At 50.3% G+C, this 27,212-nt stretch overlaps 1 long non-coding RNA gene across 1 annotated transcript; it reads left to right on the forward strand.

Annotated features, from left to right (window-relative positions):
* Window positions 1–226: 226 nt before the first annotated feature.
* On the forward strand, window positions 227–27,212 carry LOC144892286 (uncharacterized). Its single transcript, XR_013623492.1, has 3 exons — window positions 227–995; window positions 26,025–26,077; window positions 27,150–27,212. It is a non-coding gene; the product is annotated as an uncharacterized LOC144892286 (long non-coding RNA).

The following is a 27,212-nucleotide window of genomic DNA, read 5'->3' on the forward strand; positions in this document are numbered from 1 at the left end:
TCTCCAATTGTTTGTTTGTTCTATGCTTAATTTCAGAGTACATTGAGACAGAGACATCAGAGTACATCCTTTTTATCCATTTAACTTGCCGAGAAAACTTCATTCCATTGGTAACGAACGAATGTAGCCATCAAAGAAAGACCAATTATTTATTTAACCTTTGGTGCTTTTTAACACGAATTTCTGGTTTGTTTTGTTCTCACATTCCTGCGTGAGCCACCTATTTATTACGTCCACTTGCCTGTGGTGTTTGTGGGCAGGGATTGGTTGGGGAGTGGTTGTTAAAAATGAGAAAAAGGAAAAAATAATTAAAAGGAGAAAAGAGGGTGGCATGATCAAAGAGGGTATAGCTAGGTGGCTAACATAAAAAGGTGTTTTAAACCTATTTCAGTGGTTGCTAGAAGACAGGGAAGCATGTAGAATCATACCAACATAATCATAAGACTTTAAACAAATAAACAAAGAAATACCTATTTTGGGAGGCAACTCCCTTCCCCCACACCTAAATCCCCACAGGGGCAGCTTTTCAAAATGTCATGAACAAATTTTGGTACATCACTGATGATTAAGGTTGTGGTGAAGTTTCATCGAAATTGCGTGTGTAGTTTCTGAGAAGAAAGCAAATACCTATTTTGGGGTGCAACCCCCCCATAGACCCCCAAAGGGGCAGACTTTTTTCTAATGCCGTGAACAAACTTTGGTACATCATGGGTGGTGAAGGTTGTGGTGAAGTTTCATCGAAATAGTGTTTGTAGTTTGAGGAAAAAGCAAATTACTATTTTGGGGGGTCAAACCCAGATCCACTTTGACCCCCGGCAAACCCCTTAGACCCCGATTTTTTTTTTTATGCCGTGAACAAAGGTTAGTCACAACACAACAAATATCATTTGTGCCAAGTTTGGTCACAATCCCTTCAGCGGTTTCGGAGAAGAAGTTACAAGTGTTTACGGACTGACGACGCACCATCGCATAAGATCCCCTGATCTTCGTTCCAGGTGAGCTAAATAGAGCGTTCACATTAGGATACAAGCATTAAATTTGTCAATTATGTGCTTATATATATATATATATATATAATCGTTAGATTAAATAAGACGTGGACGTAGCTTCAGGACGTCGATCTTTAATTGTCGACAAGCTTTCGACCAACAAAGGTCTTCTTCTGAGTCGGCCCCAAGTTCAACGGAAGTCTTGTTGGGCCGACTCAGAAGAAGACCTTTGTTGGTCGAAAGCTTGTCGACAATTAAAGATCGACGTCCTGAAGCTACGTCCGCGTCTTATTTAATCTAACGATTATTTATTCAATGCAAATGAGACGCCCTGCTCGTACTGTGGAGTTTCTACTATTTCTTACAGTTATATATATATTGTTGCGGATGGGGGAAGAGTGGACCCCCATCACGGATACCCGGGGCGGGTAGTGTAAGTGTTAGGTAGAGGGTACAGGTAAATTGTGGTTGGATATTGGCATCTGTGGTGCGAGGTGAAAGAATGGTATTTGGATGGGTGCATTAGTGTTGTGGAAATGGCTGGGCGTGTAGCCTGTTAGTGTGTGTAGTTGGTTTGGGCACTCCACCACTGTGAGGATGTCGGCCAGGTGAGGCCGCAGGTGGGCTCTGGGAGCCGGTAGTTGTGGATGGGGCCCGAGGATCTGGAGGACGGACCCGGGTAGCCCAGTGCCAGAGGGCACCAGGGGGTGACAGAGCCAGGAGAGGGCCTGCCCCAGTTAGTTAGGTTAGGGTGAGGAGCTAGGTAAGCTCGGGTGGCAACTGCAGTGGTGGAGGTGTGCAGGTGGGTAGACCTGCTGGGAGAGCTACACGTCGCAGCCCAGAAATTGTGCGAGGCACCGGGAGATGAATCGGGGGAGTGAGACCCCAAATTGAGAAGCACCACAGTTTGGTCAATGGGAATTGGTTTTTAGAACTCGTAGTGTAAGTTGGCCAATGGATTGGCAGGGAAAGACCCCGGGTAGTGTAAAGTGTGTTAATGTCATTTAGAAAGTAGTTAGGATGAAGTCTCCTCGCACCATCTGCATCCACTCACCTGAGGTGACAGGTACTCCGCACCATGCTATGTTTAATTATTTTTGATGCAAATGTTTTGGAATGTGAGACGCATCATGACGTGGGTGTGACATTGTGCTTTGATGTTCCATCTCTGCCTCCTTATGAGGATTGATGATGAATTTGGTGATGGCAAATTTTGAAGTAGAGGGATTGTGGAGACGAATTTGGTATCGGGGAAATATGGGGAAGACGTGACAGTAGTGACGAATTTGTAAATGTGTAGATTTTTGTACATATGGGGTAAGGGCAAGGGTAGGGTAGGTGACAGGGGGGTGACGTACGGTAGGGACGAGCTTTCTCACTTCGCCCTCCGTACGCATTTCGCCTTGCATTGCCTTATTGATGTGTACCCTTGTGACCTTACCCCTCGCTCAATTGTCTTTCCCCTTTTGTCTCCCACATGACCTGTGCACCACTGGGTGCCGAGGGGAGCGTGCGTGGGTCGGCCATTGTGCGCCCGAAATTCCCAGAACCAGCTGTCTGCATCGATGCACCACATTATGGACCACATGTCTGTGGCCGAGCACCACCTATGGACCCCATGGGTTGGGGCATGGCCCCTCTGCTGGAACCGGCCATGAGGGCCCGAAATCTTGCTGGCGGACCTTGGCCACAGGGCACCGATGCCCCACAGGTGAACCACACGTAGTCGGCCCCTGTGGGCCATAAATAAAATAAAAACGGACACGTTAGGTGCATTCTTTTATTGCAAATAGGCCGCCAGCAAGGGAAGATGACAACACCAGGAAAATAATAATAACCAGCAGAGGGAGCCGAAGAGCAAGAGATCACCTGCAGGGTTAGGGGTTGTTGGTTTATTTTTATTGATGAACAATGGTGACTGCACCGATTGGTGCTTGAGGGTGCTTGTATTGGTACGTTTTTGGGTGCTTTAATGGTGCGTCGATGCAGAGCAGACTGTCTCCCCCCCAGAAAGAACAATTACAGGTCCTGGGTTAGTTTTGTAAATAAAAATAGCGTCATTGTAAATAATGCTTCCCACCGTCAGTGTATAGTTTGAAGACCATTCCGCAATTCGGTTAACTGTGGGCGTAAGTCTGTTAGGCCGGGTGCAATGGAGCAGCGGGACGCATTTATTTATGTCGCACTCAGGGTCAGGTTAAAAGTAGAGGGAACTACACCTACGTGTCACACTAAAAGTAAAAGTTGTAGGCCCGGGACGTGCCTAAGAGGAGGAGGGTGCAGTGTTGCGGAGATGAGGACTGTATATTTTTTGATTGTGTGCTGTACTATTATTATTATTGTTTATTCTGCGCCCCCCTACCTCCGGAGCTGTGTAAAGGTGAAAGGGCATCCCATAATTAGTCCACAAGCATACACATCAGCCAAATAATAGAATACCCCTGTTGATAGTTATCTCTTATTCTGTGTTTTAGGGTAAGGCTGTGTCTCCCATTAATTGAAGTACTCCATTGCACCAGTGAAAGAGAATAGATCCCCTTTCCTTCCCATCCCCAAAATCTCCTTTTCCTTCCCATCCCCAAAATCTCCCTTTCCTTCCCATCCCCAAAATCTCCATTCCCTTTTACATCCCCTCTCGTGATTGCCAACCCTCGATTGCCAATTACATCCCCTCTCGTCATTGCTGAGCCCTCGATTCCCAATCACCTCCCCTCCAATAACCGCCATTGACCACGAGGCAGGGTCGGAGAAGAAAGGCGTGTCTCCACCTCGTCATAGAGGGGAGGAGGGGCGTACCCGCCCGTCGTCATCGAGGGGGGAGCCCGAGGGTCGCGCGACCAACCAGGGCCGAGGTGAGCACCCCGATGGGCGTGTCCAAAACGCCGGCGGCGTAATCGCTGGAGGCGCTATAAAAGGCGCGAACGGAAGTGAGTGGTAGTTGGTCTGAGTTGGTTGAGAGTCGGTCGTCAAGTGGAGAGTGGTGAAGAGTCAGTCAGTAGAGGTGGTGGTCAAGTGGTTGCGTTGGTTGCGGTGAGGAGTCGGTGGTAAAGAGTGAGGGACCAAGAAAGAGTTGAGGGTGTGGACCAACGAGTCAGACAAGTCCTGGGAACGCAGCGGAGGCCGCCGCAGCAAGAACACCCAACAGCCAAAGGGGGCCTGAAAGGGCGGTTTGGAGCAGGACCGTAAAGGAACGGCGGCTGCTAAACGCGCCGGTTGAGCTGCAGGACCCCCTTGGACCTTTCCTCTCCCTCCAGCCATCCACCTCCTGCCTTTCCATCCTTCTTGTATACGTGAGTTTGTTTTGTTTGTTCTGTCCCTGGGTATTTAATTAAGTCTGTAGGTAAGCTAAAATTTGCACTGTGTCACCTGCGTCTTATGTGTTGTAAATAAACCTTGATTGCTCCTTTTTGCTTGTGTAAATAATAAATCCAATTACTCTTCTGTTCATCTATTCGTTTTATTCCTTTTCCTCTTGCATTTCGTCGTTTCAGTCTTTTCCCAGATTGGGCAGCTGTGGTGCGATACGGCCAAAGTTCTGGGTGAATCGGGTGAGTCAGGGATCCTGTAACGGTCGCGGCAATACCACCGCTCGGTAAATAACATCTTAATCCGCGATCAGTAACAATATATATATATATATATATATATATATATATATATATATATATATATATATATACATACATACACACACACACACACACACAGTGGAACCTTGACTTACGAGTTTAATTCGTTCTGTGACCGAGCTCGTAACTCAAATTGCTCGTTTCTCAAATCAAATATCCCCATTAAAATGCATTGAAATGCTATTAATCCGTTCCAGCCCGCCAAAAAGCACACCAATTTTTTTTTAAATATACAGTATATATAAAAATATCTCGCGCTTTATATTTCACCTGTATGCAGCATACAAGTTGGCAGGATGGCCTGGACTGGAGGTACGCACACTTGACTCTAAAGTCTAAACTGTCCAGCCTGGGTTTGAATCCCGACCCAGCTATAACCTGTCATGTCGGTGTTTCACAGGCAGGGTGATTCATCAATGTGTGTACCGCTAAACTGGGCGCCCCGTTTGCGTCCCATTAGTTGTTGGATGTTAAGGATCTCACCGTGTCTTCCACAAAGAGAAGGCGAGCTATCGCCGGCACTCTGAACAAGTTGTGGCCTGGCATGCTCTTCTCCTCTGCCGTTATATACGTCCTCCTCGGCATCTTTTTCCAGAAGAGCCCTGTCTCGTCACAGTGGAAGATTTGCTGGGGGATGTATCGTTCGGCTTCTATCAGTTCGGCAAAAGTTATAATAAAATCTTCAGCTGCCTCTTCACATCCGCCTCACCAAGTCGACAACACGCACACCTCGCTCATGTTGTTCGACGATTGCGTGTTTTATAGCCAAGCTCATCATCCTCTTCTTCTCAGCACTGCACTTGGCACTCACTTTCTTAGGCCCCATGGTTAAAACTAAGAAATTTTCCAAAATAACCCACATGCGAAAACAAAAATGCAGCGATATACGGCAGAGATACTGTACTTGCACGGCAAGATAACCACGTGACCGGGTGGCGAAAGCTCGTAACTCAGATCTCGGCTCGCATCTCAAAGCAATAAACCGCCCGAGCGACGGCTCGTATCTCGAAAAACTCGTAAGTTGGGGCACTCGTAAGTCAAGGTTCCACTGTATATATGTATATATGTATATATATACATATATATATATATATATATATATATATATATATATATATATATATATATATATATATATATATATATATATATATTGTTACTGATCGCGGTTTAGATGTTACTTGCCGAGCGAAGGCTCCGCGACCGAACAGTTGTTCCCCGACTCACCCGATTCACCCAGAACTTTGGCCGTATCGCACCGCAGCTGCCCAATCTGGGAAAAGACTAAAACGACGAAATGCAAAGAGGAAAAGGAATAAGACGAGAAGACGGACAGAAGAGTAATTGGATTTATTGTACACACACAAGCAAAAAGGAGCAATCAAGTTTATTTACAACACATAAGACGCAGGTGACACAGTGCAAATACTAGCTTATACAGACTTAATTAACCCAGGGACAGAACAAACAAAACAAACTCACGTACACAAGAAGGGTGGAAAGGCAGGAGGTGGATGGCTGGAGGGAGAGGAAGGTCCAAGGGGGTCCTGCAGCACGATCGGCGCGTTTAGCAGCCGCCGTTCCTTCACGGCCTTGCTCAAAACCGCCGTCCAGGCCCCAAGTGGCTGTTGTGGCTGCTGTGGACGTCGCGTGCTTTCCCAGGACTTGTCCGACTCGTCTGGTCCAAACCCTCAACTCTTTCTTGGTCCACTCACTCTTTACCACCGACTCCTCACCGCAACCAACGCAACCAACTGACCACCACCACCGACTCCTCACCGCAACCAACGCAACTAACTGACCACCGACTCCACTGACTGACTCCTGACTTTCACTGACTGACTCACTCACGCCACTTGCGCGCGCGCCTTTATAGCGCCTCCGGCGATCAAGCCGCCGGCCTTCAGGACACGCCCATCGGTGTGCTCACCTCGGCCCTGGTTGGTCATGCGACCCTCTGGCTCCGCCCTTGATGACGACGGGCGGGCACGCCTTTCTTCTCCGACCCGAGCGCTTGTTCAATGGTGGTTTTGGAGGGGAGGTAATTGGCAATCGAGGCTCGGCAATGACGAAAGGGGATGTGAAAGGAAATGGAGATTTTGGGGATGGGAATGAAAGGGGATCTATTCTCTTTCACTGGTGCAATGGAGTACTTCAATTAATGGGAGACACAGCCTTACCCTACAACACAGAATAAGAGATAACTATCAAACAGGGGTATTCTATTATTTGGCTGACGTGTATGCTTGTGGACTAATTATGGGATGCCCTTTCACCTTTACACAGCTCCGGAGGCAGGGGGGCGCAGAATAAACAATAATAATAATAATAAAGCACACAATCAAAAAAATACAGTCCTCATATCCGCAACACTGCACCCTCCTCCTCTTAGGCACGTCCCGGGCCTACAACTTTTATTTAGTGTGACACGTAGGTGTAGTTCCCTCTACTTTTAACCTGACCCTGAGTGCGACAGTTTTAAAACATAAATAAATGTGTCCCGCTGCTCCATTGCACCCTGCCTAACAGACTTACGCCCACAGTTAACCGAATTGCGGAATGGTCTTCAAACTATACACTGACGGTGGGAAGCATTATTTACAATGACGCTATTTTTATTTACAAAACTAACCCAGGACCTGTGATTGTTCTTTCTGGGGGGGAGACAGTCTGCTCTGCATCAATGCACCATTAAAGCACCCAAAAACGCACCAATACAAGCACCCTCAAGCACCAATCGGTGCAGTCACCATAGTTCATCAGTGTTCAATGCATGTTCAATAAAAATAAAATCAACAACCCCTAACCCTGCAGGTGATCTCTTGCTCTTCGGCTCCCTCTGCTGGTTATCATTATTTGTTCTTCCAGATGTTGTCATTCTTTCATTTTCTTACTGGCGGCCTATTTGCAATAAAGTGTGCCCAATGTGTCCTTTTTATTTTCTTTATTTATGGCCCACAGGGCCGACTACGTGTGGTTCACCTGTGGGGCATCGGTGCCCTGTGGCCAAGGTCCGCCAGCAAGATTTCGGGCCCTCATGGCCGGTTCCAGCAGAGGGGCCATGCCCCAACCCATGGGGTCCATAAGTGGTGCTCGGCCACAGGCATGTGGTCCATAATGTGGTGCATCGATGCAGACAGCTGGTTCTGGGAATTTCGGGCGCACAATGGCCGACCCACGCACGCTCCCCTCGGCGCCCAATGGCGCACAGGTCATGTGGGAGACAAAAAGAGACAATTGAGCGAGGGGTAAGGTCACAAGGGTACACATCAATAAGGCAATGCAAGGCGAAATGCGTACGGAGGGCGAAGTGAGAAAGCTCGTCCCTACCGTACGTCACCCCCCTGTCACCTACACTACCCTTGCCCTTACCCCATATTTACAAAATCTACCCATTTACAAATTCGTCACTACTGTCACGTCTTCCCCATATTTCTCCTATACCAAATTCGTCACCACAATCCCTCTACTTCAAAATTTGCCATCACCAAATTCATCATCAATCCTCATAAGGAGGAAGAGATGGAATTACGCACAATGTCACACCCACGTCATGATGCGTCTCACAATCCAAAACATTTGCATCAAAAATAATTAAACATGGCATGGTGCAGAGTACCTGTCACCTCAGGTGAGTGGATGCAGATGGTGCGAGGAGACTCCAATCCTAACTATCCTCTAAATGACCTTAACACACTTTACACTACCCGGGGTCTCTCCCTGCCAATCCATTGGCCAACTTACACTATGGGTTCTAAAAACCAATTCCCATTGACCAAACTGTGGTGCTTCTCAATTTGGGGTCTCACTCCCCCGATTCATCTCCCGGTGCCCTTGCACAATTTCTGGGCTGCGACGTGTAGCTCTCCCAGCAGGTCTACCCACCTGCACACCTCCACCACTGCAGTTGCCACCCGAGCTTACCTAGCTCCTCACCCTAACCTAACTAACTGGGGAAAGCCCCTCCTGGCTCTGTCACCCCACTCGGTGCCCTCTGGCACTGGCCTACCCGGGTCCGTCCTCCGGATCCTCGGGCCCCATCCACAACAACTACTACCGGCTCCCAGAGCCCACCTGCGGCCTCACCTGGCCGACATCCTCACAGTGGTGGAGTGCCCAACCAACTACACACACTAACAGGCTACACGCCCAGCCATTTCCACAACACTAATGCACCCATCCAATCACCATTCTTCCACCCGCACCACAGATGCCAATATCCAACCACAATTTACCTATACCCTCTACCTAACACTTACACTACCCGCCCCGGGTATCCGTGATGGGGGTCCACTCTTCCCCCATTCACACCTTCGCACCATCCACTCCACTCCACAATTTCCACCATACTCACTCCACGACCATCCATTCCAATACTCCATTGATTCCACACTACCATTCTCCATACCTGCTGTTGCACACCTGTGCCCTCACACCTGGTGCCACCTGCACCCTCCTTTCTTCCTGGACCATTTGGTCAGCACAACACGCAATCACCACTACTCCCTCATACACTGCTCCATTCACCTGTTCAGTTGCACACCTGTGCAATCACACCTGTTCAATCCTCAAACACACGGCATCATCTCATCTAACTACTCCCCTCTGAAACTTGCGCTTCTCAGTCGTCCCTTTAAACTATTGCGCTCCCACGTCATTATCATCCACGCTAATCTACCTGCGTCCCCACTACAGGTATCCTTGTCACTAACTAACCTTAACGTTACCTAATGTCATCTTCGCTAGATCCCTACACACAATATCCTAACCCACCCGGGCTAGTTTTCACTGCCATAAACCCCATAAACGAGTGCTCCTTTGCCCCCCCCTGTGAGGGACGACAGAGTTGCCATCCCACCACATGGGGGGCGTTCCCACTATCATCCCCCCCAGTCCTCTGACGCTACGAGCCCCCGTCGCAAGAGGTACTGGGTCCTGCCTCGGCATCTAGAGCCGAGGCGATCCATGAGGGCGCCTGCTCACCGGCATAAGGTCTTATCCGGTCGGCATGGACGATCCGAGGGGGGGCCCGTGGCCCCATTTTGATTTTAATGACCATGTCACAGATTTGCGACAGGACGACTCCCGGGCCTTGCCAGGGGGAGGTGAGTTTTGGGCACCTGCCCTTCCGCCTCCGGGGATTAAAGAACCAAATCTTCATCCCCGGAGCGTATTGACTCCCCTGGCTCCGGTCGTCGTACCTACGCTTCATCTTGGCCCCCGCCAGATGGAGCTGGCGGCGGGCGAAGGCATGGACCCGCTCCATGCCTTCCTCCAGGTGACGTGCGTAACCCTCCCTCGGCGGTGTATCCGTGGTGTCTGGCACGGGACCGCATAGCAAGTCGGCGGGAGCCCGTAACTCCCGCCCATACATAAGCAACGCTGGACTGCATGCGGTGGCCCCGTGCTGGCTAGTTCGGTTGGCCATCAACAGGTACGGGAGATGTTCGTCCCAGTCATCCTGACGGGTGGTGGTGAACAATGCCAGTTGTTGGATCAATGTTCGATTGAACCTTTCCACCATCCCGTCAGATTGTGGCCGCAAGGGCGTGGTCCTGGTTTTCCGAATTGACAGGAGTCTGCACACATCTTTTAGCAATTGACTTTCAAAATTTCGACCCTGATCGGTGTGCAGCTCCTGTGGAATCCCCTGCCGACATACAAATCCTTCTACGAAGGCCTGTGCTACCACCCCTGCTTCTTGGTTGGGGAGGGCATAGGCCTCCGGCCACTTGGTGAAATAGTCCATTACAACGAGGATATACTTATTACCTTGGCGGGTGCGGGGCAGCGGTCCTAGAATATCCATAGCCACCCGCTCAAGGGGGGCCCCCACCTGATGTAATTGGAGGGGGGCCCTCATCCTCCGTGCTGGTCCCTTTTTGGCAGAACAGGCGTCGCATCTCCGACACCAGTCCTGTATGTCGCGCCCCATATTCACCCAATAGAACTTCCGGCGGACCCGAGATATTGTCTTTGTCCTGCCCAAATGGCCGCCGGAGCGGGTACCATGCACCTGTTGCAATATGACGTTCTTGAATTTGTCAGGGACTATCACCAGCCAGGAAGTTCTATCAGAGGGAACCTCCACCCACTTGCGATACAAGATGTTGCCTTTCAATTCCAGGGTCTGCCACTGAGCCCAATACGCCTTTGTTTGCGCCCCGAGGGGGGTGACCTCTTCCCCCTTTGGTCTTTGCCCCAATTTGACCCAATTGAACACCGGCCCCAGGACAGGATCCTCCTGCTGGGCCGTGCTCCATGCCAAATCTCCAAATTCCTCGTCCGCGGTTAGTGGCAAAATTGGCCCTCTCACCCGGGTTGCCCGGACGACGAGAATCGGGGCAGAATCGCCCAATTGCTCCCTCTCCTCGTGTCTCGCACAAAATTTGCAGTTTTCCCCCAGACAAGGACGCCGAGAGAGTGCGTCTGCATTACCATGGGCCTTCCCGGCCCTATGGGCCACATCAAAATCGTACTGCTGCAACTTTTCCAACCACCTTGCAATTTGGCCCTCCGGTTCCTTGAACCGAAGGAGCCATTGCAAGGAGGAATGGTCAGTTCTAACCAAAAATTTCCGCCCGTACAGGTACGGGTGGAAATGGTTCATGGCAGCCAGCATAGCCAATAACTCTTTGCGAGTGACGCAATAATTTCGCTCGGGCCTACTTAAGGCCCGACTATAGTAACCAATCACTCTCTCCACGCCCTCCTGTGTCTGAGACAAAACTGCGCCCAATCCTTCCTGGCTCGCATCCGTGTCCAGGGTAAATGCCCCGTTACTAGTGGGGTAAGCTAGAAGGGGTGCGGATGTTAGACACCCCTTCAATTTTTGGAAGGCCTCGTGGCACTCCCGTGTCCAATTAAATCGCGTCCCCTTCTCCGTAAGCCGGTGGAGGGGACGGGCCAACTCCGCAAATTTTGCCACAAAGCGCCGGTAGTAGGAGCAGAGTCCCAAAAATCCCCGCACCTCCTTGATGGTACGTGGTGCGGGCCACGCCTCTACCGCTTTAATTTTGTCTGGGTCCGTTTTTACCCCCTCGCGGCCGATCACGTGACCTAGATAGGCCACCTCTCTTGCAAACAAAGTGCACTTACTCGGGTTCAGCTTCAACCCTGCCTGTCTGAGGCACCCGAACACCTGGTCCAAATTAGCTACTGCCTGGGGGAACGTTTTGGCATGTACTAGGACGTCATCCAGGTACACCAGGCATGATTGCCATGGCATGCCGCCTAGTACATGTTCCATCAATCTTTCAAAGGTGGCGGGGGCATTACACAAACCAAACGGCATCACAGTAAACTGATACAGTCCCTTACCTGTGGAAAATGCCGTTTTCTCCTTCCCTGCCCTATCCATCTCCACCTGCCAATACCCACTCTTGAGGTCCAAAGTTGAGAACCAATTTGAGCCCGCAACGGCATCGAGGGTGTCATCAATCCTTGGCAGGGGATATGAGTCCTTGAGTGTCACGTTGTTTAGCTGGCGATAGTCCACGCAGAACCGCGTGGTCCCATCCTTCTTTTTGACCAGCACAACAGGTGACATCCAAGGACTTCCCGAGGGCTCGATCACACCTGCGTCGAGCATTTTTTCAACCTGCTCGTCAGCTTCCGCCCTCTTGCTCCAAGGGAGCCGTCGGGCGGCCTGACGAATAGGCCGGGCCTCACCGGTGTGGATCTGATGTTTCACCAGGCCCGTACGTCCAATATCCTCGGTGGACAAGGAGAAGAGGTCCAAATGAGACCTAACCAGTTTGTGTAAGGCCTCCCTCTGGGTACCTCCCAACTCTACACTACTACTATTTACCATCTCGCAAATGGGATCGGGCCAATTCCTAGAACTTATTGAAGGCTCCCCCTGGGGCCGGCTCGGCTGGACGTTCTCGCCCCTCACTGACGCGACTTCTCTAACTGGGGTGCAGCCAGCTACCTTCGTGCCCCTCACTATAGTGCGTGGTTCTGTGCTAATATTAATTACTCGGATGGCCACCACCGGCCCGTCCGTTTTTACAAGGGTACGGCCCACGATTAAACCAGGTATGGATAGCGCTGCCACCGGTTCGACCAGGCCGCAGGATTCCTGCCATGTCGGGCGAGCTGACCATCGGGCCGGCACTATGGCCTCGGCCCCCGGAGGGATGGTCACGGCCTCAGGAGCCTCCAGCTCCACCCTCTCGGCCGTGCTCACCCCCTCCAATGGTAGCTCTTCCACTCCCCATCGCAGGATCCCCCGACTCAAGTCGATTTTACAACCGCTGGCAGTCAACAAATCCAACCCTATTAAGCATGGGTCGCACACCTCCGCCACCCAAACCTCTATCTCTTGCTTTACCGATCCCAACTTGAGGGTCACAAAACCACGCCCTATGATCGGAGCCGTTGCCCCGGTAGCCAACTGCAAACTATGATTTTCCAGACGCTGGATTTTACCCCAGCCGTCTGCACTCGAATTAAGGACCACGGGGCTGATGATCGTGGCGCTGGCTCCCGTGTCCACCACGGCGTCTACCCCCACGCCGGCAATTTTGCACTGAATTGTCAAACTACCCGTCCCAATTCGGCCACAATGAATGACCTGTCGCGTCAACGAGGGCTTCTCCCCATCCCCTACTGCCGAACACCGCCCTGCATGCCCGGCACGTTCTAGTTTCCCGGGCCCTGGCGGGGGGGTGTCTGAGGTCGGCTAGGCCGATCTATACGGGGCGGATTTGAGGGCATCGGTTGGCGGGAAACGTCCCGGCGCGGGGCTCGACACTCCCATGCACGGTGACCCATCCGAGCACAATTATAGCACCTCACCTGGTAAGGTGCTTGCCTCCGGTATTCCAAATTCCCCCCCCTGTATGTCCGAATTGGGGTACTCTGTCGGGGACTACCGGGTGCCACCGCTGGGGCCGCCTGCCATGGTCCAGGTCCCGCCAGGCGCCGATCCACTAACCTCCAGACCATGCTCTCCAGGTCAGGGCCCCCTTGGGGGGCCGCCCCCCATCACGGGCCCCATCTGACGCACCGCCACTGCGTGGCGCTCGCCTCCCCGGGCCAGGGGCCTCGCTGCTTCCCAACGGGCTGCAGCGTCGGCCGCCTGACTCATGGTTTGCGGGCGCCACATGGCGAGCTGTTGCCGGAGCTCCAGATCCGGAAGGGCCTGAATAAAGTGATCCAGCGCCAGGCTTTCCTGGGAACTCGCTGCCATGTCCGCGTGTGCAATCCCGACCGCGGGGCGAATATCGTGAGCAAGTTCCCCGATGGTCTCCTGGGGCTTGCGTTTTCGCTGCGCAAGTTGGGCTTTAACAAGCTCGCTTTGCTGTTCAATGCCGAACCGATTAATTAATGCCGCACGGAGAGCTGGCAGGGTGAGAGCACCCGGTGGTAAAGCCGTCAGCACCTCCGCCGCCGCACCGCGCAGTGCCCCCACCAGGTGTACTCCACCTTCGTCCGGATTCCAACCGTTGCCTTTACACACGTACTCAAACTGCGCCAGGTACGCCCTCAAATCACTCTTGCCGTCATACGGCGCGAGTGGGACCTTGTGGGCGCCCGAAGGTCGGACCCCGCGCGTCACTCCTTGCGGGATCAACGCGGGACCAACCAGTTCGGGCTCCCACAGTACGCTATTCCCGGGGGGCTCCCACGCGTCCCCCGTCCCTCCAAACACTACCCCTCCTGGTGTCGATGCCTGGGTCGCCCCTCCGCAACCCGCTACCCACGCCATACCCCCACATCCTTGCTCACCAGCAACCCCCTCACTCCCCATAGCCAAACCTCCTTGCACACCTCCCCTGTCCATCCACTCCGGACCAGTCATACATCTTACCATTGGTCCCTCACGAACACCCGGGTCTACACCACCCCCCAAGCCGACTGACTCTCCCCTCACATCATATACATTGCCACTCACCTCCGTACCTCGTCGTCGCACCTCCTCTGCCACCTGCAAACTTTTTATTTGGTTAGTGAGCACCTCATCATGATTTGAACACAGACCTTGTACATATTCCATGACTTCCTCCTTTATCTCCCTCTTAGTTTCCCTCCGTCTCTTCTTAATTTCACTCACCCCCTCTTCCACCTCCTCTAATTTTTCCTTTACCTCCTTCATCTCCCGGTGCGCCCCCTCTATTTCTTCCTCTAACGCCACCTTAACCGTTTCTATGTGCGTCCTCACCTCTCGGTCCTTCGTCTCCATTACTTCTGTCACCTCCTCCAACTTCTTCGTCAACCCCTCATGTACCATCTGACATTCCTTTTGTGTTGCTATTAATTCGTTTTTAATGTCCTTTTGTGTCGCTTTTAAACCCCCGATGATTGCAGTGTTCTTTTCCACTTGGTCCGCGAGTTCCCTTTGTCCGACTGTCAGCTGTTCTACTCCCTTCGTCAGACCCTCTATTCCCCCCTGTAACCTAGCCGTATTATTTCTCACCTCTTTCTCCATACGCTTCTCACCTCGCTTTACCTCCTCGCGTAGCCCCGAGACCTCCTCACTCACACCTCGTCGTATCTCCTCTTTTATCTCCTCCATCTCCTTTGTAGATGCCACCCTCATCTGTCCCAATTCATCCCTCTGAGCATCCAATTTGGTTCCTACCCCGATTTTTACCTCCTCTATCTGCTCTCCCATTTGTTTAATTTCTCGGGCAGATTGTTCCCCTATCTCCCGCAATTTGTTTTCCATCTTGTTTTCTAACCCCTCTAACCCATTTTTCACCCCTTCTATCCCATTGTCTAACCCCTCAAATTTCTTGTCTAACCCCTCAAATTTCTTGTCTAACCGTTCACCGGTACCCCTCACTTCGTCCCTTATTCGCTCACTATCAGCCCTCGCTTCGTCCCTCATTTTGTCCATAAGGGCCCCGATTTGTAGGAAAAAAAGGTTCGAATCCACCGGTGCTGCTACGGTCACGGGCGCGGCTAAATTTGGCGCCACAATAACCATGTGCGCGAGGGCGCCATTATGTGCGCCTGATACCCCCTCAACCACATTGCCAATGTTCTCCTCCTCTCCTTCCTCCACATACATTTCCCCGAGGTCCTGGGTCGATTCTACCCCGTCTATCTCTCCCACCGGCATCCCGTCGCCTTGACCAGCCATGGCGCGATTTCAAAATTCGGGTTTTGTAAAACAAAAGCAAATTTCACCGTTAATAATTTCGAGCGCGTGAAGCGCGCTTCGGGTCCAATCCCACTTCCCGACACCAATTGTTACTGATCGCGGTTTAGATGTTACTTGCCGAGCGAAGGCTCCGCGACCGAACAGTTGTTCCCCGACTCACCCGATTCACCCAGAACTTTGGCCGTATCGCACCGCAGCTGCCCAATCTGGGAAAAGACTAAAACGACGAAATGCAAAGAGGAAAAGGAATAAGACGAGAAGACGGACAGAAGAGTAATTGGATTTATTGTACACACACAAGCAAAAAGGAGCAATCAAGTTTATTTACAACACATAAGACGCAGGTGACACAGTGCAAATACTAGCTTATACAGACTTAATTAACCCAGGGACAGAACAAACAAAACAAACTCACGTACACAAGAAGGGTGGAAAGGCAGGAGGTGGATGGCTGGAGGGAGAGGAAGGTCCAAGGGGGTCCTGCAGCACGATCGGCGCGTTTAGCAGCCGCCGTTCCTTCACGGCCTTGCTCAAAACCGCCGTCCAGGCCCCAAGTGGCTGTTGTGGCTGCTGTGGACGTCGCGTGCTTTCCCAGGACTTGTCCGACTCGTCTGGTCCAAACCCTCAACTCTTTCTTGGTCCACTCACTCTTTACCACCGACTCCTCACCGCAACCAACGCAACCAACTGACCACCACCACCGACTCCTCACCGCAACCAACGCAACCAACTGACCACTGACTCCACTGACTGACTCCTGACTTTCACTGACTGACTCACTCACGCCACTTGCGCGCGCGCCTTTATAGCGCCTCCGGCGATCAAGCCGCCGGCCTTCAGGACACGCCCATCGGTGTGCTCACCTCGGCCCTGGTTGGTCATGCGACCCTCTGGCTCCGCCCTTGATGACGACGGGCGGGCACGCCTTTCTTCTCCGACCCGAGCGCTTGTTCAATGGTGGTTTTGGAGGGGAGGTAATTGGCAATCGAGGCTCGGCAATGACGAAAGGGGATGTGAAAGGAAATGGAGATTTTGGGGATGGGAATGAAAGGGGATCTATTCTCTTTCACTGGTGCAATGGAGTACTTCAATTAATGGGAGACACAGCCTTACCCTACAACACAGAATAAGAGATAACTATCAAACAGGGGTATTCTATTACTTGGCTGACGTGTGTGCTTGTGGACTAATTATGGGATGCCCTTTCACCTTTACACAGCTCCGGAGGCAGGGGGGCGCAGAATAAACAATAATAATAATAATAAAGCACACAATCAAAAAAATACAGTCCTCATATCCGCAACAATATATATATATATATATATATATATATATATATATATATATATATTGTAACGATTTTGAGAAGTGTAACGGGTTTTGAGAAGTGTAACGGGTTTTGAGGAGTGTAACAATTTTGGAGGAAGGGTAACGGATGTGAAGAGTATGGTTTTGGTATGGTAACATCCTGGTAATGTAAATAATGGTCGCAGCCGTCCTCCTAATTAATTTCATAGAACATACACGCAGGTCACGATATATCTTTTAAATAGTGTATTTCCTTATTCCATGTAGGCTAAGTATGTGTTTCCCACTAGATTGACTTTGCATTGTATCAAACAAAATAAGCGTAGGCCCTTCCAATTTCCCCAAAACCTCCCTTCCAATTGCCTTCCGCATTTTGGCTGGTTTTCTTCAAACCACCATTGGCCACGAGGTAAGGTTGGGGAAGAAAGGCGTGTCTCCACCTCGTCATAAGAAGCAAGGAGTGAACCAGCCCTAACAACCAATCAACACCGCGGTGAGTGACCCGGTAGGCGCGCCCTCGGAGTCGGCGGCTTGATTTCGCTGGAGGTGATAAAAGCGACTGCAGGGGACTGCTTTAGCAGTCGAGATGAGAGATGACTGGAGATGAGAGATGAGGGGGAGGCCTTGAGAGATACGCTGGGGGATGACCTGGAAGAGGAGCGCAATCCACCGCAAGCCCTACCTACCTACCTGCCTGCAATATCCCCTGGCGTTGGAGAGACGCGCTGAACGGAGGGAGACGGCTCCACCCCAGGAAGAGGAGCAGGTGTGCCGAGCCAGCGCGTGACGGCCGCGGATACGCGACGGAGGTTTTCCCGCCAAAACCGCGAGGGGTTGAAAGCTGTTGCCTCCGACCTTGCCTTTCCTCTCAAGCAATCAACCTCGAGCCATTACCTGCCTGCAATATCCACCGTGTGAGTGTGAACGTCCTGTCCTACTCGTTTGTCTTGGGGATTAAGTAAATGAAATAGAATAAGTTAACAATGCACTGTGTGACTGCTCTTTTCCATCTATTGCTGTAAATAATATTGGTCGCTCTAAAATATTGCTTGTGTGTGTATAATAAATCTGTTCTTCCTCCAAACTCTGTCTTTCTTCTCTCTTCTTCTCTTTCGGTCGCTTTAGAGGTTTCCCAATTGAATATCTGTAGCGCGATTAGTCAACGTTCGGGTGGAATCGGGTTCTAATCGGGGAGTAACTGTTCGGACGCGGTTAAATACACCACCGCTCGGTAAAATAACATCCAAAAACCGTGTCCGTAACAATTGGTGTCGAGGAGTTGGATTCGAACCTGGGACTAAATTTGTTAGGCCCAAATTTTGGAACACCAATTGTACTATTAGAGTAACAATTGGTGTCGGGGAGTGAGATCGACCCGGAGCGCGCTGCACGCGCTCAAAATTATAAAGCGGACGAAATTGTGTTGTTTTATAAAACCCGAATTTTTAGATCGCGCCATGGACAATCAAGGCGATCGGATGTCGGTGGGGGAGATAGACGGGTTAGGGGTAACCCAGGAACCAGGGGAAATGTATGTGGAAGAAAGGGAGGAGGAAAATGGCAATGTGGTTGCGGGAATTTCAGGTGCACAAAATGGCGCTCTAGCGCACGTGATTACAGCGGCGCCACATTTAGCCACGCCCATGGTCGCGGTAGTCGAACCGGAGATGCCAATGGATTTGAACCTTTTTTTTATACAAATGAAGGCCCTTATGGCCCAGAATAGTGAGCGATTGGAGGGCCGGATGGATGCTCAGAGTGAGCAAATGGGGGTAATGGGAAACCAAATGGGGGTAATGGGGAACCGGATGGATGCTCAGGGTGAGCGATTGGAGGGCCAAATGGGGGTAATGAGGGACGAAGCGAGGGGTACCGGTGAGGGATTAGAAAAGAAATTTGAGGGATTAGACAAGAAATTTGAGGGATTAGACAAGAAATTTGAGGGATTAGACAAGAAATTTGAGGGGTTAGACAATGGGATAGAAGGGGTGAAACATGGGTTAACGGGGGTGGAAAACAGAATGGCCGCTCAAGAGAATCAGTTAGAGGGGGTGAAAAATGGGTTAATGGGGTTAGAAAATAGGATGGAGGACAAATTGCGGGAAATGGGGGAACAATCCGCCCGGGAAATCGAACAGATGGGGAACCAGATGGAGGAAATACGAAGAGGGATGAGTGAGGAGGTCTCGGGGCTACGCGAGGAGGTAAAGCGAGGCGAAAAGCGTATAGAGAAAGAAGTGAGGAATAATACGGCTAAGTTACAAGGGGGAATAGAAGATCTGACGGAGGAGGTGGAGCAGCTGACAGAGGGACAAACTAAGTTAGTGGAGCAGGTTCAAAAGAACACTGCGGTACTAGGAGGGTTAAAGGCGACACAAAAAGAAATTAAAAACGAATTAATAGCGACGCAGAGGCAATGTCAGATGGTACGGGAGGAACTGACAATGAGGGTGGAGGAGGTGACAGAAGCAATGGAGACGAAGGACCGGGAGGTAAGGACGCACGTAGAAACGGTCACGGTAGCCTTAGAGGACGAACTTGAGGAGACGCACCGGGAAATAAAAGAGGTTAAACAAAAATTAGAGGAAGTGGGAGAAGAGGTGAGTGAAATTAAGAAGGGACGGACAGAAACTAAGAGAGAAATCCGGGAGGAGGTGATGGAATGTGTACAAGGTCTGTGTTCAAATCATGATGCGGTGCTCACTAACCAAATAAAAAGTTTGCAGGTGGCAGAGAAGGTGCGACGAGGTACGGAGGTGAGTGGCAATGTACATGATGTGAGGGGAGATTCAGTCGGCTTGGGGATTGGTTTGGATCCGGGTGTTCGTGAAAGGCCGTTGGTGAGGTGTGTGACAGGACAGGTGTGCGAAAAAAGGGGTGTGCGAGAATGTCCGACCATGGGGTGTGTGAGGAAAAAGTGCACGCCGAGGAGTGAGTGTGCCGTCAAGAGTGAATTGGTCGAAGCGCGTGTGCGAGGGAGCACAGGGAAGCGCGGTGTGGTGAGTGTTACGGAGGAAGTAACGAAAAAGTGTGCGCGGGAGGACGCGCGAGAAAGGTGTGTAACGGACGGGTGCATGGGGAAAGCGCATGCTGTCAAGAGTAAGGGAGAATGCATGCCTGTGGTGAGTGTTACGGAGGAAGTAACGAAGAAGTGTGCGCGGGAGGATGCGCGAGAAAGGTGTGTAACGGACGGGTGCATGGGGAAAGCGCATGCTGTCAAGAGTAAGGGTGAGTGCGCGACTGAGAGTGGAGGTGAGAGTAGTGAGAGTGAAACGGAGCGTGAGCTGGTTGTGACAGGTGGGCGAGGATGTACACCTGGGATGGAAGGATGCACACCTGGAATGGTAGAGCGTGTGTGGGAAGGCACATTTGAGTTGGTAGTGAGGCACGTGGTTGGGTGTGCGGGTGAGAGCACACCTGTGATCGTCACAAAGGAGGTGACCGAGAAAGGGGCGCGAAGCGGTGTATTGGTGAGGTGTGCGAGCAACGAATGTGTGCCAAAGTGTTCGGTGGTCAGGTGTGTGACCAAGGCTGTGAGTGGAATGGGTGTACCGAGGTGTGTCAGGAAAGGTACGAGGAGAATGGGAACAGCTGCATGTATGAGCAAGAAAGGGGTAGCGTATGCTTGTAGGAATCCAGGTGAAGCGTCGACGATAACTGGGTTAAAGGTTAGAACGACTTATAGCCGACTCGGGCCCTCGGTGCGCGTCGGGCAGCTTCGCGTGCCGCGAGGACCAGCGGGGATCCGAACCACGGCGGTTTCGAAAGAACCGCCGTGCGCGATCCACGCTGGGCCTCGCTTTGAACGGCCGCGGCCGGGCTCCACTAGGCGGAGCGGGCGGCTGGATAGGAAGGGTCGCTATGGCGACCACGTTTTGTTGAGACGTGCCGGCAGGTCGAGATCGGGACATTGGATGGCACCACGCCGAGGTGATGCGTGGGATCTCGGCCCGGGTAAGCCCCCGCCCCGGCCCCGAATGCGGGACGCATCCAGCCGCCAGCACAAAAGAATCCGCGTTCAGTGCTCGGCTGTACGAAGCCGGGCTGTAGATGTGAATTGGCGCACCGAGAGGATGTAATAAGTAGACGGGTGATGGTGATAGTGATAGTAGTGATTTGAAACGAAATTTAGAAAAGTGAATAGAATTGGCAGTAAATGGAAAATTTTTGAATTGTTGGATTTGGACGAGCGAAATTGGTAGTGAGAGACCCCCGATGTGGTGGGATGGCAAATCCACCATCCCTCACAGGTGGGGGCAAAGGAGCACTAGCTTATGGGGTGTATGGCAGTGAAAACTAGCCCGGGTGGGTTAGGTTATATTGATAGGGCCCTAGAAGATGACATTAGGTAACGTTAAGGTTAGTTAGTGACTGATACCTGTAGTGGGGACGCAGGTAGATTAGTGTGGATTATAATGACGTGGGAGCGCAATAGTTTAAAGGGACGACTGGGAAGCGCAAGTTTCAGAGGGGAGTAGTTAGCTGAGATGATGCCGTGTGTGTGAGGATTGAACAGGTGAGAATGGAACAGGTGTGATTGCACAGGTGTGCAACTGAACAGGTGAATGGAGCAGTGTATGAGGGAGTAGTGGTGATTGCGTGTTGTGCTGACCAAATGGTCCAGGAAGAAAGGAGGGTGCAGGTGGCACCAGGTATGATTGCACAGGTGTGCAACGACAGGTGAATGGAGGACAGGTGTGTGGAATAAATGGTTGTATGGAATAAATGGTATGGAGTAGTGGAATGGATGGTAGTGGAGTGAGAATGGTGGAAATTGTGGAGTGGAGTGGATGGTGCGAAGGTATGAATGGGGGAAGAGTGGACCCCCATCACGGATACCCGGGGCGGGTAGTGTAAGTGTTAGGTAGAGGGTATAGGTAAATTGTAGTTGGATATTGGCATCTGTGGTGCGGGTGACAGAATGGTATGTGGATGGGTGCGTTGGTGTTGTGGAAATGGCTGGGCGTGTAGCCTGTTAGTGTGTGTAGTTGGATTGGGCACTCCACCACTGTAAGGATGTCGGCCAGGTGAGGCCGCAGGTGGGCTCTGGGAGCCGGTAGTAGTTGTGTGGATGGGGCCCGAGGATCCGGAGGACGGACCCGGGTAGCCCAGTGCCAGAGGGCACCAAGGGGTGACAGAGCCAGGAGAGGGGCTGTCCCCAGTTAGTTAGGTTAGGGTGAGGAGCTAGGTAAGCTCGGGTGGCAACTACAGTGGTGGAGGTGTGCAGGTGGGTAGACCTGTTGGGAGAGGTACACGTCGCAGCCCAGAAATTGTGCTAGAGCACCGGGAGATGAATCGGGGGAGTGAGACCCCAAAATTGAGGAGCACCACAGTTTGGCCAATGGGAATTGGTTATTAGAACCCATAGTGTAAGTTGGCCAATGGATTGGCAGGGAAAGACCCCGGGTAGTGTAAAGTGTGTTAAAGTCATTTAGAGGATAGTTAGGATGAAGGATCTCCTCGCACCATCTGCATCCACTCACCTGAGGTGACAGGTACTCCACACCATGCCATGTTTTGATTATTTTTTATGATGCAAATGTTTGGATTGTGAGACGCATCATGACGTGGGTGTGACATTGTGCTTTGATGTTCCATCTCTGCCTCCTTATGAGGATTGATGATGAATTTGGTGATGGCAAATTTTGAAGTAAAGGGATTGTGGGGACGAATTTGGTATAAGGGAAATATGGGGAAGACGTGACAGTAGTGACGAATTTGTAAATGGGTAGATTTTGTAAATATGGGGTAAGAGCAAGGGTAGTGTAGGTGACAGGGGGGTGACGTACGGTAGGGACGAGCTTTCTCACTTCGCCCTCCGTACGCATTTCACCTTGCATTGCCTTGTTTGACGTGTACCCTTGTGACCTTACCCCTCGCTCAATTGTCTTTCTTTTGTCTCCCACATGACCTGTGCGCCATTGGGTGCCGAGGGGAGCGTGCGTGAGGTGGCCATTGTGCGCCCGAGATTCCCAGAACCAGCACGCATTGCGTTGATGTACCACTTTATGGACCGCTGTTCGGCGGCCAAGTACCACTTGATGGACCCCAGGTTCTGGGGCAGAGCACCTCTGTTGGAGACCGGCCATAGTGGCCAGGGAATCTTGCTTGCGGACCTCGGTAAGGTGGCACCTATGCCAAACAGGTGGACCACCCTTAGTTGGCCCCTGGGGCCCTAAATAATAATAAAAAAACGAACACAAGTTGTGCTTTTTATTATGTCCAAATAGGCCGCATGAAGCCAGAAGACGTCAGGAAGAACATCGGCCCAGCAGACAAGGAGAAGACCACCACCAGTTGTTTTGTTGTGTTTATTATGAACCATGGTGACTGCGCACCGAGTGGTGCTTTGTGGTGCTTTTGGGTGCTTTTGGGTGCTTTGGTGGTATTGGTACTGGTGCATCGATGCAATGCGTGCTGTCTCCTCCCTCCCAACAGGAATTTCTTTCTCTTGTTCCCTAAAAAGAAAAGAAAAAAACACACAGGTCCTGGGTTGCGTTGTAAATAAGAAATCACGTCATTGTAAATAATGCTCCCCACCGTAAATGTATAGTTTCAGAATAATTCCGTAATTCGGTTAGCTGTGGGCTTGAGTCTGTTAGACAGGATGCAATGCAATAGGGGGACATACTTATTTGTGTTTTAAAATTGTCACACTCAGGGTCAGGTTAATTGTAGAGGGAATTACACCTACATGTCACACTCAGTTAAGTCTAGTAGGCCCGAGGACGTGCCTGAAGAAAGGAGGGTGCAGTGTAACGATTTTGAGAAGTGTAACGGGTTTTGAGAAGTGTAACGGGTTTTGAGGAGTGTAACAATTTTGGAGGAAGGGTAACGGATGTGAAGAGTATGGTTTTGGTATGGTAACATCCTGGTAATGTAAATAATGGTCGCAGCCGTCCTCCTAATTAATTTCATAGAACATACACGCAGGTCACGATATATCTTTTAAATAGTGTATTTCCTTATTCCATGTAGGCTAAGTATGTGTTTCCCACTAGATTGACTTTGCATTGTATCAAACAAAATAAGCGTAGGCCCTTCCAATTTCCCCAAAACCTCCCTTCCAATTGCCTTCCGCATTTTGGCTGGTTTTCTTCAAACCACCATTGGCCACGAGGTAAGGTTGGGGAAGAAAGGCGTGTCTCCACCTCGTCATAAGAAGCAAGGAGTGAACCAGCCCTAACAGCCAATCAACACCGCGGTGAGTGACCCGGTAGGCGCGCCCTCGGAGTCGGCGGCTTGATTTCGCTGGAGGTGATAAAAGCGACTGCAGGGGACTGCTTTAGCAGTCGAGATGAGAGATGACTGGAGATGAGAGATGAGGGGGAGGCCTTGAGAGATACGCTGGGGGATGACCTGGAAGAGGAGCGCAATCCACCGCAAGCCCTACCTACCTACCTGCCTGCAATATCCCCTGGCGTTGGAGAGACGCGCTGAACGGAGGGAGACGGCTCCACCCCAGGAAGAGGAGCAGGTGTGCCGAGCCAGCGCGTGACGGCCGCGGATACGCGACGGAGGTTTTCCCGCCAAAACCGCGAGGGGTTGAAAGCTGTTGCCTCCGACCTTGCCTTTCCTCTCAAGCAATCAACCTCGAGCCATTACCTGCCTGCAATATCCACCGTGTGAGTGTGAACGTCCTGTCCTACTCGTTTGTCTTGGGGATTAAGTAAATGAAATAGAATAAGTTAACAATGCACTGTGTGACTGCTCTTTTCCATCTATTGCTGTAAATAATATTGGTCGCTCTAAAATATTGCTTGTGTGTGTATAATAAATCTGTTCTTCCTCCAAACTCTGTCTTTCTTCTCTCTTCTTCTCTTTCGGTCGCTTTAGAGGTTTCCCAATTGAATATCTGTAGCGCGATTAGTCAACGTTCGGGTGGAATCGGGTTCTAATCGGGGAGTAACTGTTCGGACGCGGTTAAATACACCACCGCTCGGTAAAATAACATCCAAAAACCGTGTCCGTAACAATATATATATATACTCTTTAAATTCAGTCGATTAGTGTTGTTGTCAATGCCGGTGTTGTCAATTTCAGCCGGTGTTGTCAATGAACGCGTACGTATTATGTTGAAAACCTGATTATGCCTTGGCTCGAGAATTCCGAAGCGCAGTGGAGGCCGCCATCTTGCGGATGCGGAAGTATGCATAACAAATTTAAAACGTTCATTAGGAGTTTCTTTCACCCGTCATTGTTTGATTCACAATCTTATGCACCTCCAATGTATTATTAAAATACTTTAAGACCAACATCGGTCCGCACGGGCCTGGTTATCTTCAACGAAACGCGTCACCAAACACCGGACCCAATGAGAGTCGAGCATTTGCAAAAATATTTCTAAGATGAAATCACTCAATGGTGGCCGCCATCGACCGGATGCGGAAGTTTGCATAAAACAATTGCGAAAGAGTTCAATAGGAGTTTGTTTCACCCGTCGTTCTTTGATTCACAATCTAATGAACCTCGAATTAGTAATTAAAATACGTTAAGACCAACCTCGTTATCTTCAACGAAAATCATCATCAAACACCAGAACCAATGAGATTCGAGCATTTGAAAAAATATTTTTTTAAAGCTTATTACGCGTTTCGGAGGGTGAAAACGGCATCAAATATTCTAACATTGACGAAGAATGATTTTTTAGAAATCTCGCGGCCGTATGGGATAGTTTTTCACGGTCAGAAATACGGTATAAGCGGTTTACATATTTAGTTTAGAAATACGGATCGTTTTTCACGGCCGGAAATATCCGAAGTTGAGACGGAATTCACCGAATTAATCACTGCAAGCTAACTTCTTCTGGTGGAGGAAGCCGCAGTGCCCGGAGAGAATCAGCCCTGACAGCGACTGAAGTTAGAAGACTACACACATACTGTGAAAACGTATGTTAAGCCCAGTTAAAATTTCTTAAAATAGGCCTTAAGCTAGCACATCATATAGTTACTTCCTTAAGCTTCTTGTGACATTTATTGTATGCAGGTATTGCCATTGGGGAGGACTGCCTGCTCTTCTCTTTTACCAAGTCTTACCAGGTACGGTACCTACTACACCTACCAACTACCTAACCTACTGATGCCATAGTGATGGGTAAAATAGTGGCAAGAGGCTTTGGCTTCGCCGGCTCATTGCGGCTTTGCAGTCGGTACTTGTAGCCGGCGAAGCCGGTGTTGTCAATAAACGAGTACGTATTATGTTGAAAACCTGATTATGCCTTGGCTCGAGAATCCGAAGCGCAGTGGAGGCAGCCATCTTGCGGATGCGGAAGTATGCATAACAATTTTAAAACGTTCATTAGGAGTTTCTTTCACCCGTCATCGTTTGATTCACAATCTTATGCACCTCCAATGTATTAATAAAATGATTTAAGACCAACATCGGCCCGCACGGGCCTGGTTATCTTCAACAAAACACGTCACCAAACACCGGACCCAATGAGAGTCGAGCATTTGCAAAAATATTTCTAAAATGAAATCACTCAATGGTGGCCGCCATCGACCGGATGCGGAAGTTTGCATAAAACAATTGCGAAAAAGTTCAATAGGAGTTTGTTTCACCCGTCGTTCTTTGATTCACAATCTAATGAAACCTCTAATTTGTAATTAAAATATGTTAAGACCAACGTCGTTATCTTCAACGAAAATCGTCATCAGACACCAGAACCAATGAGATTCGAGCATTTGAAAAAATATTATTACGCATTTCGGAGGGTGAAAACGGCGTCAAATATTCTAAAATTGACGAAGAATTATTTTTTAGAAATCTCGCGGCCGTATGGGATAGTTTTTCACGGCCAGAAATACGGTATAAGCGGTTTACATATTTAGTTTAGAAATACGGATAGTTTTTCACGGCCGGAAATATCCGAAGTTGAGATGGAATTCACCGAATTAATCACTGCAAGCTAACTTCTTCTGATGGAGGAAGCTGCCGTGCCCGGAGGGTCAGAGAACCAGCCCTGGCGCCTGACAGCGACTGAAGTTAGAAGACGACACACATACTGTGAAAACGTATGTTAAGCCCAGTTAAAATTTCTTAAAATAGGCCTTAAGCTAGCACATCGTATAGTTACTTCCTTAAGCTTCTTGTGACATTTATTGTATGCAGGTATTGCCATTGGGGAGGACTGTCTGCTCTTCTCTTTTACCAAGTGCAAACACCGCGTACTTA

Source organism: Myxine glutinosa, chromosome 5, assembly GCF_964187855.1.
Source record: "Myxine glutinosa chromosome 5, kmMyxGlut1.1, whole genome shotgun sequence".
In the NCBI taxonomy this organism is placed as follows: domain Eukaryota; kingdom Metazoa; phylum Chordata; class Myxini; order Myxiniformes; family Myxinidae; genus Myxine; species Myxine glutinosa.